Raw genomic sequence first — 14,109 nt, 5'->3', positions numbered from 1 at the left:
AATGCTGTTTTTTCAAATGTTGAATAGTTATTTATGTTGAGAGAGAGAGAGAGAGAGAGAGAGAGAGAGAGAGAGAGAGAGAGAGAGACCTTCTGTCTTTCTTATCTCTCCTCATCTTTTTACTCCATTGCTATTTTAGGGATAAAATCTTGTCGTTGAAAAACAGAGGGAATGGCCTTAGGCGGACTTTCCCTGTGAATATTTAAAGTGATATAGCCTACTGTACACATATGATCACCAAACATATGTACAGTACACAGCTCTCAACTCATGTGATCATAACTTTCTTTTCATAGAGTAAATCACTGCCCTGCCCTGAATGGTGGTTCAAATCACTGCCCTACAATGAATGAAAGTCCCTGTTGGGATGGGTGGAGTCAGATGGATGGAGGCTTGCTCCTTGGCAACCTTAAAGGTGATACACATAGGATTTGTTAGATTTTTTGCATTTGTTTTGAATGCAGCCTAATGCTAGGTGAATTGCAAGATATTTCACTGCGATTTAGATAGTACAATGATTCCCTACACTATTAAGCGCTTGCTTTCTCACATAAACTGAAATTGAGCGAACAGTGTAGACTTTCAGCAACCAGGAAATGACAGAACTATTTCCACTAGATAACACAGCCCCAAAGTCAGAACAGCTTTCCCATGTTGACAACAGATGCTGCTTTGGCAGGAGAAATCAATAGGCAAATATCACAGCCAATCACAACACTGTGAAACACTATCATTCTACTATTACTGCAGATATATTATGAACATTTTGTGAAATTACAATGCAAAAGGAAAAATAAATCATATGTGTAGCACCTTTAAATACTAAATGACAACTTCTCATGTTCTGTAATGAAGTGTCCTTTCAGTAATTGATAGAACATGTCTTAACATGATGGAGATGTGTGAGCTTCCTTCTGAATGAACAATAAGGCATTCATTGGACCACTCAACTGGTTTTCACTACAATACAGTGGTGAGTGTTTAGATGTTTCCTGGTACTTGCAGAAGAAAGCCTATCACCCGTGGTATGTTGTTTGTTACCTGTGTCCAATATCCATACAATTCCGTTCACAACCAATGTGTTTGGTTATACAGTGGCCTGTGTTGAAGCCTCTCTTTTGTTGCTAATCATCGTCAAAAAACCTCAGGATGGCACCAGGAAAGGGGCCGTCTCAGGTGAACCAAAATAACAGAAAACAACGATTTCCATAACTGAGAAAAGGTGCGTCTCTGTCTGTCTGGAACACGCCCTCCGGTTTCTCTCATCCCATATCATCAATAACCACGCTCCTCCTCTGTATTCCGTGGGGAGACATGAGAGTGGCCGGCTGGCGCGGTCTAGGACAGTGAAAGTATTCCACGAGACTGTTCGTAGGAGCAGGCAGCAAGATCTGCATTCCCCAGTTGAGAGGCGCATGTTTCGGTTCTGGGTCGCAAACCTACAGCCAAAACATACACACAAGGATATCCTATCCAAGGTAAGATTGATTTGACTCGTTTTTCTATTCTCAAATCCCGTTTTGGTGTAATTGGATAAGAAGGCGCTGAAGTGAAGGACTGAAGGCTGAAGCATCTCTCCATTCCCCAGTCAGATTTGTCTGGGATAGGAATGTAGAAAGCGTGCCCATTTGACGCCTTCGTTTTGTTTAAAAACATGCACATTAGCTTGTTATGATGCACATTTAATTTAGCCTAGCCATGCTGTGATCGCTTTCATTCATTTCTTAACATGAGTGAGTGCGCGCGAGCTACAGTGCCCGATTCTACCAGCGGCCAGTCAATCCAATCCAGCCTCTACAGCATATAGCTTTCTGGAATGTGAGGGGGGTCTCATTTTGTAAATCCTCAAAATATTTCTGCGTGAGTAAATATTGTTCCTCGTAGGCACACATAGACTAGCTTACAATAGCCCAAATTAACTGAATAACTCGGCTAGATAAATGCTGCTGAATAAAAGGAGGCGGTATAAAAGCCGGTAAAATGACTGAGATAAAACTGTCATATTGGTTTATTGTGCGGCGCTTTCTCATGTGGAATCAGCGCTGGCGCTCATTTATTGAGTAATCCGCGAGTGCTCTCTCTGTGCGCTGAAAGTGAAGCACGCGTTCTCTATCTTGCGCAACAAGGTTCATAAATGATTGGGGGGAGAGAGGTGTTTTGACAGTATTGTTATCTATATTGTGCAACTGCCTAAGAATTTATTCCGAATTAAAATGCCTCCAAAATTAACAGGAGATAATGTTGTGGATAATGTTGGATATTGCATTATGACAATGTGTGTGTCCTTTGCTATCGTTGGCCATTAGAATTAGCTAGCATGTGGGACTTCCAGTAGTCAGATTTGAATTTGAGTTCATATAGTCCTTTACAACATATCTGAGGTGGCTGACCCCGGACCTTAAGCCTATATTTGCACCTTGATGGGCTCCTAACTTTTGAATGTGTGAGAATCCCTGTTGACCTTATACAACACTGCAGAGGCGAAGAGAAGGAGAGTGAGGGACAAATTGACACCTGCAAGCACCAAATATGGCAGTGCGCTTTGAGCCAGGTGTTGGGGTCCGGAGGTATGTGGTGTGAGAAAATAGCTTGTCACATTATGTCACGTCATCAGTTTAAAAAATAAAGAAAACGTAGGAAAGGTTATGTCTTGCGGTGGTTAATAAACGTAGATGTCACAGATAGATTGAATTATCCTCTTGAGACTGGCACTGGCCTATATTTACTTTTTGTTCTGTTAGGAGACCTCAGTGATGATCGGCTCTTGTTCACAGCCAAGTAGCTATGTGTGTGTGTGAGAATGTGCATGGTGTAGCAACCTGACAGAGTACACATTGACACTTTCATTCCCCTCATAAAAGTCCATGTAAAAGCGGCGCTACATTCTTGTACACTCATTCCAGTAAGGTACGTAGTAATGCAATTTACTGAGAACATTTCGCTAGAGATGACCGTTGACCCTCTTGACTGAGCATTAAGGAAGTCTAAATTACACCCTCAATTTCCAGGGGCATACCCTCTCCATTCCTTTGTGCTCACTGCACTCTCTCTCTCTTTCTCTCTTCTTTACTGTCTCTGAGCCATGCTTCTCCTCCGTCTCACTCTCTCTTCTCTCTCTCCTGCCTCTCCCTCTTTTATTTCTTAGTGTGGAAAGGCAGTGTTGTGTCTTTGGCATCATTAAAGGTGAAGACTTATTTTATGAAATAAATTCTCTGTAATTATTATTACGTGATTAAACTAATCATGTAAATTGAATTAACTAGGAAGTCGGGGCACCACGGAAAATCTTCAGATTACAAAGATATCATTTTCCGAATATAACTCTTCAGATATTTTAATATCTGATCAATTAGTCTTCTATTAATTAATTATTCTTTACCTCACGTCAGTCTCATCTGAACGTCATAAATTGTTGGTTATCTGCACGAACCCAGCCTTTACTATAAATCATCCATACACCATTTGGCTTAATCATTTATTTACTAACTAACTAAATAATCACAGAAATGCAGGGAAGGGGGTGTGGACTGAGAAAGGAGCAGGAAAGACAAAAGGGATCGCTACACACAGTGGATAATTATATTCATTGAAATGATAATCCTTTGCACATGAACGCTCACTCATTCTGGAATAATTGCAATCAATATATTTACTCCCACATGTCATTGTGACCTTCTCTGTTGGAATCGTCAGTCTGTCTGCTGGAGATTCAGTTCATCAGAGAGTGGTTGTAGGTCTATCGGCGGCTCCTGATAGCGTCTGTTGTAATGGGTATGTCAGGCGTCCATTATTCTTAGGATAGATGTTTCGGCGGTTGTTGGCATTCGCATCCCAGGTTTACATAATTTCTAGCTGCAGACTAGTAATTAGTATCTAAGATTTGCTCTTATTCTGTAGGGCTCGATTGTCTCAGAGTTAAACCATTTCCAGCCGTGTAGCCAATGCTCCACGTGGTATAGTTTTGTAGTTTTGGTACTTAACTATTCGCAATCACAGCTCCCGCTGTGGGTTTGCTTAGTCTGAAGAGGATTTTCTTAGGAGGGGCTTTTATTCATAACCGTAGAAGAGGGTGGTTCCACAACGCCTGATTATGTCTGTGCTCAGGGGGCGTGGCCGCTGACTAGTTCAACTTTAAAGGGAATACAATTCTCTCAAAATTAAAGGTTTAACATCACATTACATCATTTCACAAATAGTTTAATCTTTACTCATAAATTTTATACAACAATTAGATGCAAACACCATAATTGAGAAATGTACACATTCAGAGATATAGTTATGTGTGTTTCCTGTCCTTCGTGAGGTCACCAAATGAAACACACTCAACATAACTGTCCCTTAAGTGTCCACGGACCCTTCCCACATTCTCACAAGTGGACATGTAGTTTAATTTTCCCATTTTGGGGATTTAGGAGTTCGACCATGTGAAATCCTTTGTTCACTCTGTGGTCTCTCTCTCTGCATGAAATGGGGGAGAGAGACTCTGCCAGGAATTTACGACCTGAGATAACAGAACCTGGGTGTAGGAGAGAGTGAGAGAGGGGGAAGCCACGATCTACACCCAGAATAGGCCACATCATATCAGCAGAATCAGACAGCTTAGTCTCTCTTACTCACTTTATCTCCCCCTCTCTCTCTTTTTCTCTTGCTCTCTCACTCCCCCCTCTCCTCCAAACAGCCGCTGTGCTTTCTTTCTCGGTGCCAAAGTGTGTTTTATTCTCCTGGTGCGCTTTGCCACCATGCTCTTGCCCATTGCCCACAGAGAACAGGGTGGCATGCACATCACAGATGTATCATGGGTGGTTGAGTCTTTCCTCTCCACTTAGATAAGTTCTGTCTTCCTTTCAACTCGTGTTCATTTCTGGAAGTACAAGTTTGGGGTGGAAGAGTTGTGCAACAGCCTCAAAAGCACTTCTAGAAGCATCTACGTGTAGAGCAGGTTTGAATCTGTCAAGACCAGTATGGTTAGTCTGGAGACCTGCAGGGTTTTTTGTCAAAGAGGCTTTGTGTTATGCAAACACATCAGGATGCTTGTGGGTGGATGGATATTTGGGGGGAGTTTTGTGGCATAAAGCTCCTGTGATGTGGTGCGCTGTAACTGTAGGTGGTGCTGCAGGTGCTCGGGACCTAAGGGGGAAAAGAAAAATACACCTGTTGAGAATCAGAGATATTCCACTGGCCAGCCAACGAGAGCGTATAGGTCGCAGTGGTGGGTAGTGTATGGGGCTTTGGTGACAAAACAGATGGCACTGTGATAGAGTGCATCCAGTTTCTTGAGTAGAGTGTTGGAGGCTATTTTATAGATGTAACGGTCGTCTGGAACACAGGACCAAAACGCAGCGGGAATATGAATGCTCATCTTTTTAATTTGAAGAAAAGTGAACACTTACAAAACAAACAAAACAACGAATACACAGTTCCATAAGGCACATAAGCTATACGGAAAACATCTACCCACAAAACCCAAAGGAAAAACAGGCTGCCTAAGTATGACTCCCAATCAGCGACAACGATGTACAGCTGTCCCTGATTGAGAGTCATACCAGGCCAAAACAAAGAAATACAAAAACATAGAAAACGGAACATAGAACGCCCACCCATGTCACACCCTGGCCTAACCAAAAATAGAGAACAAAAAACCCTCTATGGCCAGGGCGTTACAATAGATGACATCGCCGAAGTCGAGGATCGGTAGGATGGTCAGTTTTACGAGGGTCTGTTTGGCAGCATGAGTGAAGGATGCTTTGTTGCAAAATAGGAAGCCGATTCTAGATTTCATTTTGGATTGGAGATGCTTAATGTGAGTCGTGAAGGAGAGTTTACAGTCTAGCCAGACACCTAGGTATTTGTAGTTATCCACGTATTCTAAGTCAGAGCCGTCCAGAATAGTGATGCTGGATGGGCAGGCAGGTGCGGGCAATGATCGGTTGAATAGCATGCATTTAGTTTTATTTGCGTTTAAGAGCAGTTGGAGGCCACGGAAGGAGAGTTGTATGGCATTGAAGCTCGTCTGGAGGTTAGTTAACATAGTGTCCAAAGAAGGGCCAGAAGTATACAGAATGGTGTCGTCTGCATAGAGATGGATCAGAGAATCACCAGCAGCAAGAGCGACATCATTGATGTATACAGAGAAGAGAGTCAGCCCGAGAATTGAACCCTATGGCACCCCCATAGAGACTGCCAGAGGTCTGGACAACAGGCCCTCCGATTTGACACACTGAACTCTATCAGAGAAGTAGTTGGTGAACCAGGCGAGGCAATCATTTGAGAAACCAAGGCTGTTGAGTCTTCCGATAAGAATGTGGTGATTGACAGAGTCGAAAGCCTTGGCCAGGTCGAATACAGCTGCACAGTAATGTCTCTTATCGATGGCGGTTATGATATCGTTAAGGACCTTAAGCGTGACTGAGGTGCACCCATGACCGGCTCTGAAACCAGATTGCATAGCGGAGAAGGTACGGTGTGATTCAAAATGGTCGGTAATCTGTATGTTAACTTGGCTTTCGAAGACCTTAGAAAGGCAGGGTAGGATAGATATAGGTCTGTAGCAGTTTGGGTCTAGAGTGTCTCCCCCTTTGAAGAGGGGGATGACCGCGGCAGCTTTCCAATCTTTGGGAATCTCAGACGATACGAAAGAGAGGTTGAACAGGCTAGTAATAGGGTTTGCAACAATTTTGGCAGATAATTTTAGAAAGAGACGGTCCAGATTGTCTAGCCCGGCTGATTGTAGGGGTCGAGATTTTGCAGCTCTTTCAGAACATCAGCTATCTGGATATGGGTGAAGGAGAAATGGTGGGGGCTTGGGCGGGTTGCTGTGGAGGGTGCAGGGCAGTTGACCGGGGTAGGGGTAGCCAGGTGGAAACCATGGCCAGCCGTAGAGAAATGCTTATTGAAATTCTCAATTATAGTGGATTTATCGGTTATAAGTGTTTCCTAGCCTCAGAGCAGTGGGTAGCTGGGAGGAGGTGCTCTTGTTCTCCATGGACTTTACAGTGTCCCAGAACTTTTTTGAGTTTGTACTGCAGGATGCAAATTTTTGTTTAAAAAAGCTAGCCTTAGCTTTCCTAACTGCCTGTGTATATTGGTTCCTAACTTCCCTGAAAAGTTGCATATCACGGGGGCTATTCGATGCTAATGCAGAATGCCACAGGATGTTTTTGTGCTGGTCAAGGGCAGACAGGTCTGGAGTGAACCAAGGGCTATATCTATTCCTGGTTCTACATTTTTTTAATGGGGCATGCCTATTTAAGATGGTGAGGAAGGCACTTTTAAAGAATAACCAAGCATCCTCTACTGTCGGGATGAGGTAAATGTCATTCCAGGATACCCCGGCCAGGTCGATTAGAAAGGCCTGCTCGCAGAAGTGTTTTAGGGAGCGTTTGACAGTGATGAGGGGTGGTCGTTTGATCGCAGACCCATTATGGATGCAGGCAATGAGGCAGTGATCACTGAGATCTTGGTTGAAAACAGCAGAGGTGTATGTGGAGGGCGAGTTAGTTAGGATGATATCTATGAGGGTGCCCGTGTTTATGGATTTGGGGTTATATCTGGTAGGTTCATTGATAAGTTGTGTGAGGTTGACGGCATCAAGCTTAGATTGTAGGATGGCCGGGGTGTTAAGCATGTCCCAGTTTAGGTCACCTAGCAGCACAAGCTCAGAAGATAGATGGGGGGCAATCAAATCACATATGGTGTCGAGGGCACAGCTGGGGGCAGAGGGTGGTCTATAGCAAGCGGCAACAGTGAGAGACTTGTTTCTGGAAAGGTTAATTTTTAGAAGTAGAAGCTCGAATTGTTTGGGTATAGACCTGGATAGTAAGACAGAACTCTGCAGGTTATCTTTGCAGTAGATTGCAACACTGCCCCCTTTGGCAGTTCTATCTTGTCGGAAAATGTTATAGTTAGGGATGGAAATTTCAAAGTTTTTGGTGGTCTTCCTCAGCCAGGATTCAGACACGGCTAGGACATCCGGATTGGTGGAGTGTGCTAGGGCAGTGAATAAAACAAACTTAGGGAGGAGGCTTCTAATGTTAACATGCATGAAACCAAGGCTTTTGCAGTTGCAGAAGTCAACAAATGAGAGCCTGGGGGATGGGAATGGAGCTAGACACTGCAGGACCTGGATTCACCTCTACATCACCAGAGAAACAGAGGAGGAGTAGGATAAGGGTACGGCTAAAGGCTAACAGAACTGGACGTCTAGTACGTTCAGAACAGAGAGTAAAAGGAGCAGATTTCTGGGCACGGTAGAATATATTCAAGGCATAATGTACAGACAAAGGTATAGTAGGATGTGAATACAGTGGGGGTAAACCTGTGCATATAGTGATAAGGAAAGAGATATTGTCTCTAGAAATAGCATTTAAACCAGGTGATGTCACTGCGTGTGTGGGAGGTGGAACTAAATTGTTAGCCGAGGCGTTTTGAGCAGTGCTAGAGGCTCTACAGTGAAATAAAACAATAGTTACAAACCAAAACAGCAATGGACAAGGCATGATGGCGTTAGGAAGAGGCATGCGTAGCCGGGTCATCATATGAGTCCAGTGCGTGGCTTCAGGCAGCTAGCAGCATGGGGCTAGCAGGCTAACAGAAAGGCCTTAGAGGGACGACGCGACGGAGGAAAGTCTGTTGTGGCCTCCTCGTGCAGTTACACAGTTAATATGTCCGAAGGGCCTCTTAAGCCAGCAGTCCAATGTGTTTTAGATAGCTAGCAGGCCGCGGATTAGCGGCTGTGCGTTCAGGGGACGTTAGCTGCTATAATTCCAGGTGGGGAAAAAAATTGAATAATAAAAAAAAAATGGTTTAGAGCTTACGATATGAATAGGAATAGGAATCCAGAGATATGGAGAAGAATAAGTCCGACTAGCTCTGGTTTGAGTCGCACTGTACAGACTGGCGAGAGTTGTCCGGGATAAAGGTAGCTGATGACCACTAGCAAAGGATAGCTGACTGCTAGCTAGTAGCTTCGGAATGTATTCGATGGGCCTCGTAAGCTAACAGTCCGTTGTGCTCTAGACAGCTAGCATTCAGGGGACGTTAGCTGTGAAGGTCGGAAGGTGAGAAGGTTCAGAGCTTGCGGTAGGAATCTGGGGATATGGAGAGAAAAATAGGTCCGGTATGCTCTGTTTGAATCGCGTTGTACAAACTGGCGAGAGCTTTCCGAGCTAAAGGTTAGCTGATGACCGTTAGCTGGCTAGCTTATGTTGGAGAGATTCCAGTAATAGAGGTAAAGAAAAATACTTTAGAGAAAAAGCAGGTCCACACCACATTGGGTGAGGCGGGTTGCAGGAGAGTATTTTGAAGTAAGGGGTTAGAAAAATATAAAAAGATATGCGAAGAAAAATATATAAAAATATATATATACACATGGGACACGACAAGACGAAGGACCAAGACGTCTGACTGCTACGCCATCTTGGATGGGGGGGGGGGGGTTGCATGAACTCAACTATGTAACCGTAAATAACCTCCTAAAACAGATACTTAAAGGAGCAGTCAGAAGTTGCTACATCCATTTTTGGAGTTAAACATTAATGATATGTATCCATTGAGCTTAGTTCAACTGTCGTATCCCATCAGAATGCAAAATATGAGCTTTTTTTACTCCAATGTTTGTAAACAAAGTAAATACAAACTAACACTGTATATCTTTAAAAAACATGCTTAAACCATGGATGGTCAGTCCTTAAATCCATAGCTCTGTCTTTGAATTTGAGACTGGTTACATTGCTCCAGCCCTATCCCTCTGCTTTTTACCCATACAGTGGTGGGGAGAAGCTTTGTTGTTATTTTAACTGCTGATTGCTACTTTTAATGAGTCTAATGTGTTTCCTGTGATGGGTTGAAGAGGTCAGGCACAGGAGCCATGTTAATGGGACTTGATGATGCGCTTCACCCCTAGTCAATACAAACACATTAGACTGAAGCAATGGGAAAGGAAACAATTTAAGCTACTTGCTTTGTAGGATGTTTATTACTGCTTTAGTTAACTTATTAGAGGCATACCTGTGATACCATTACTTTAACTTTGCTTCTGTTCCAATACAGTCCCATAATTAGTGTGACCATGTAATCTATTTAACTGGCTGATTTGGTTCTGTGTTTTTGGTTTTGTGTGATTTGTGTGCTCAGTGCCAGTGGATCCTGTCAATGAGAGAGTTGGCACAGCATGATGTGAGTAACACTAAACACACACTCTGTTAAATATGGCCCTATTCCCACTACGAGAGCTGAAGGAGAGTCTGAGGAACGGAGTGGCCTAAGAGATTTCTACTTTTCAATTCACACTACATGCATTCTTGGTCCACAGCTCAAATTGACCCTAAATATCAAAGTAGCCACTAAGTTAAGCAAAAATGTTTTAATAATCCAAGCAACATGTTTACTAAAACATATTACAATATTGAATAATGCAACCAAATCATGTGCAGATCATTTTTTACGATGTATCGTATCATATCGTTGTACCTGCACCAAAACTCCAGCTTTCTTGTCACGGGCTGGCTCGAAGAACAACAGGAGAGGTAGAGTCAGGCGCAGGAGACAGAGTTCGTGACCACACTTCTTTATTTGAAGCAACTGGATGTGGTCGTCAAAGTATAGGGACGCAGCCCTTAAATATTCTGCGATGGTGTACACAAAGAAAATAAACCACTGGCAGAAGGAAAACTCAGTACACGTTCTTTTCGCACAAAAAAACCCGGACAAGCAACACAATCACGTACAACCACATACATCCTACGCTAACCTAAATAACCCCCCCTTACTAATGACTAACCCAAAACAGGTGCGTGCCTACCTAGACCTAACCAAACGAAAGTGAAACAAAAAGGGATCGATGGCAGCTAGTAGGCCGGCGACGACGACCGCCGAGCTCCGCCCGGCCGAGGAGGGGCGCCACCATCCGTCACTGTCGTGACATTTCTCTCCATCTTCTTTTAAAATAGGGAGCCAATTAGTTTTCTTATGGCTCTCTCTTGTCCCTCTGCAGCAGACATATGGTGAGCAATATGTTGGAAACACGTTATTGAATTGCAATACATATAGAATCGTGAGAATCGAAAGAATCACAATACATATCGTATCGGCATCTAAGCATCATGATAAAATTGTATTGTGAGCTCCCTGGCAATTCCCAGCCCTACAATTAAAGGGTTAATTTTCTCATCCGTACACATTAAATTAGCTGGTAATACACAGCTAACTCCTGCTGGCTAGCTAATTAACAACATGCTTAATGATCAAGTAATGTTAGCATATCAATAATGAATATTTACTCCACCCATACGAATATAAAAGTACAGTAACGTTATATAGTATCCCTCCTATTATAATATGCAAAAGAACAATATAGGAGGAAGGTGGAATCCTGGCTCCGACGCTCGTCATATGCGGCAGGGCTTGCAGGCGATAATGGATTACTAAGGGAAACCCAGCCATGAGTTGCCCAGCTATGCAGAACTCCCAAATTAGGAATATAACACTGTGCCTTGAATGAAAACCCTTTTTTCTGGATGACTGTCTGATCTCGCTCTCCATGGCTGATGTGAGCCAATCATTTAAACAGGTTTACAATCACAAGGCCGCCGGGCCAGACGGAATGCCAGGGAACGTTCTCGAAGCATGCGCAGACCAGCTGGCAAGTGTCTTCACAGACATTTTCAATCTCTCCTTGTCCCAGTCTGTAATCCCAACATGTTTCAAGCTGACCACCAATTTGCATACCACCCCAACAGATCCACAGATGACGCAATTTCAATTTCACTTCACACTGCCCTCTCCCACCTGAAGAAAAGAGGAAAAAACTATGTAAGAATACTGCTCATAGACTACACCTCAGCGTTCAACACCATAGTCCCCTCTAAGCACATCACCAAGCTAGGGACCCTAGGACTGAACCCCTCCTTCTGCAACTGGATCCAAGACTTCCTGACGGGCCGGCCCCAGGAGACGAGGGTAGGCAACAACACCTCCGCCACGCTGACCCTAAACACGGGGGCTCTCAGGGGTGTGTGCTTAGTTCCCTCCTGTGCTCCCTGTTTACCCACGACTGCGTAGCCACGCATGATCCAACACCATCATCAAGTTTGCTGACGACACAACGTGGTAGGCCTGATCACCGACGGCGATGAGTCTGCCTACAGGAAGGAGGCCAGTGACTTAGCATTGTGGTGCCAGAGCGACAACCTCTCCCTCAACGTCAGTAAGACCAAGGAGCTGATCGTGGACTATAGGAGAAAGAGGGGAGAGGACGCCTCCATCCACATTGACGTGGCTGTTGTGGAACGGGTCAAGAGCTTCAAGTTCCTTGGCATCCACATCACTAAGGACATGGTCCACACACACCCGCACAGTCGTGAAGAGGGCACGGCATCACCTCTTCCCCCTCAGGAAGCTGAAAGGATTTGGCATGGGCCCTCAGATCATCTACAGCTGCACCATCGAGAGCATCTTAACTGGCTGCATCACCGCTTGGTATGGCAAATGTACTGCTGCTTTTCCTCCCGGGGAAGGACTGCCCGTTCCATGATCTCGCCATCACGGTTGACAACTCCATTGTGTCCTCCTCCCAGTGTGCTAAGAACCTTGGCGTGACCCTGGACAACACCCTGTCGTTCTCCACCAACATCAAGGCAGTGACCCGATCCTGTAGGTTCGTGCTCTACAACATTCGCAGAGTACGACCCTGCCTCACACAGGAAGCGGCGCAGGTCCTAATCCAGGCACTTGTCATCTCCCGTCTGGATTACTGCAACTCGCTGTTGGCTGGGCTCCCTGCCTGTGCCATTAAACCCCTACAACTCATCCAGAACGCCGCAGCCCGTCTGGTGTTCAACCTTCCCAAGTTCTCTCACGTCACCCCGCTCCTCCGCTCTCTCCACTGGCTTCCAGTTGAAGCTCGCATCCACTACAAATCCATGGTGCTTGCCTACGGAGCCGTGAGGGGAACGGCACCTCCGTACCTTCAGGCTCTGATCAGTCCCTACACCCAAACGAGGGCACTGCGCTCATCCACCTCTGGCCTGCTGGCCCCCCTACTTCTGAGGAAGCACAGTCAAAACTGTTCGCTGCTCTGGCACCCCTATGGTGGAACAAGCTCCCTCACGATGCCAGGACAGCGGAATCAATCACCACCTTCCGGAGACACCTGAAACCCCACCTCTTTAAGGAATACCTGGGATAGGACAAAGTAATCCTTCTTTACTATGTAAAGTGGTTGTTCCACTGGATATCATAAGGTGAATGCACCAATTTGTAAGTCGCTCTGGATAAGAGCGTCTGCTAAATGACTTAAATGTTAAATGTACTGCCCTTGACCGCAAAGCGCTACAGAGGGTGGTGCAGACAGCCCAGTGCATCACTAGGGCCAAGCTCCTTGCCATCCAGGACCCTACATCAGGCGGTGTCAGAGGAAGGCCTGAAAAATTCAGAGACAGGCTCCGAGACAGCTTCTACCCCCAAGCCATAAGACTGCTAAATGTCCAGACTGCTAAATAGTCAATTAATGGTACCCCAAACTATCTGCACTCTCTATCTTGCACTGACCCTATGCACATTCACACAGGCCTGGGCAATTCCAGACTTGCTAAACAATATAATTTCTTAATTCTCACATAAACGTGATGGCTGTAGCTGAATGCTGACGTTTAGCTTAACCATAGCTTAGGTTTACACCAGCTACCGTATTAGAGTTATCTTAGAACATACCAGGCTTCATTTTATCAATATCATGGAAGTCATTATATGAGGTAAAACGTTGATAATTCAGAGTTGCTTCCTAGCCTGGACCTGCAGTCAAGCAAAAAAACAACAACTGAGATTTAAAAGTACGGCGACAATTTCAGAATGTATTTTAGGTAAAAACCCAATAAAACAAGTCTTAAAAACATGGTAAATGTCTGTACATTTCAGCTGTTTCAAAAACATTGCTATGCTATTACAATTTATACTGTAAGAGTGTTGGCTCAACGAGACAATTGTGTTTACACTGCCCTGCTTAGAGGGGGGAAACTTTCAGGTGAGTGTCGTGCCCTACCTCTGGAGGTAGCAGTCGAGACATGACAAGTTCGCAAGTTTACATTGCAGTATATAGAAGACAAGGGTATTTTT

At 44.5% G+C, this 14,109-nt stretch overlaps 1 protein-coding gene across 1 annotated transcript in view; it reads left to right on the top strand.

Annotated features, from left to right (window-relative positions):
- Positions 1-1,002: 1,002 nt before the first annotated feature.
- The window catches only part of LOC115199001 (fatty acyl-CoA reductase 1), a 56,444-nt gene continuing 43,337 nt past the window's right edge, over positions 1,003-14,109 (top strand). The window contains exon 1 of the mRNA XM_029761484.1: positions 1,003-1,478. The gene's annotated coding sequence lies outside the window, so the exon portion shown is untranslated. The remainder of the gene's footprint in view (positions 1,479-14,109) is intronic.

This window comes from Salmo trutta, chromosome 8, assembly GCF_901001165.1.
Source record: "Salmo trutta chromosome 8, fSalTru1.1, whole genome shotgun sequence".
NCBI classification, from domain to species: domain Eukaryota; kingdom Metazoa; phylum Chordata; class Actinopteri; order Salmoniformes; family Salmonidae; genus Salmo; species Salmo trutta.
Note: the sequence above shows the minus strand (reverse complement) of the source record. Positions and strands in the feature narration are given on the sequence as shown.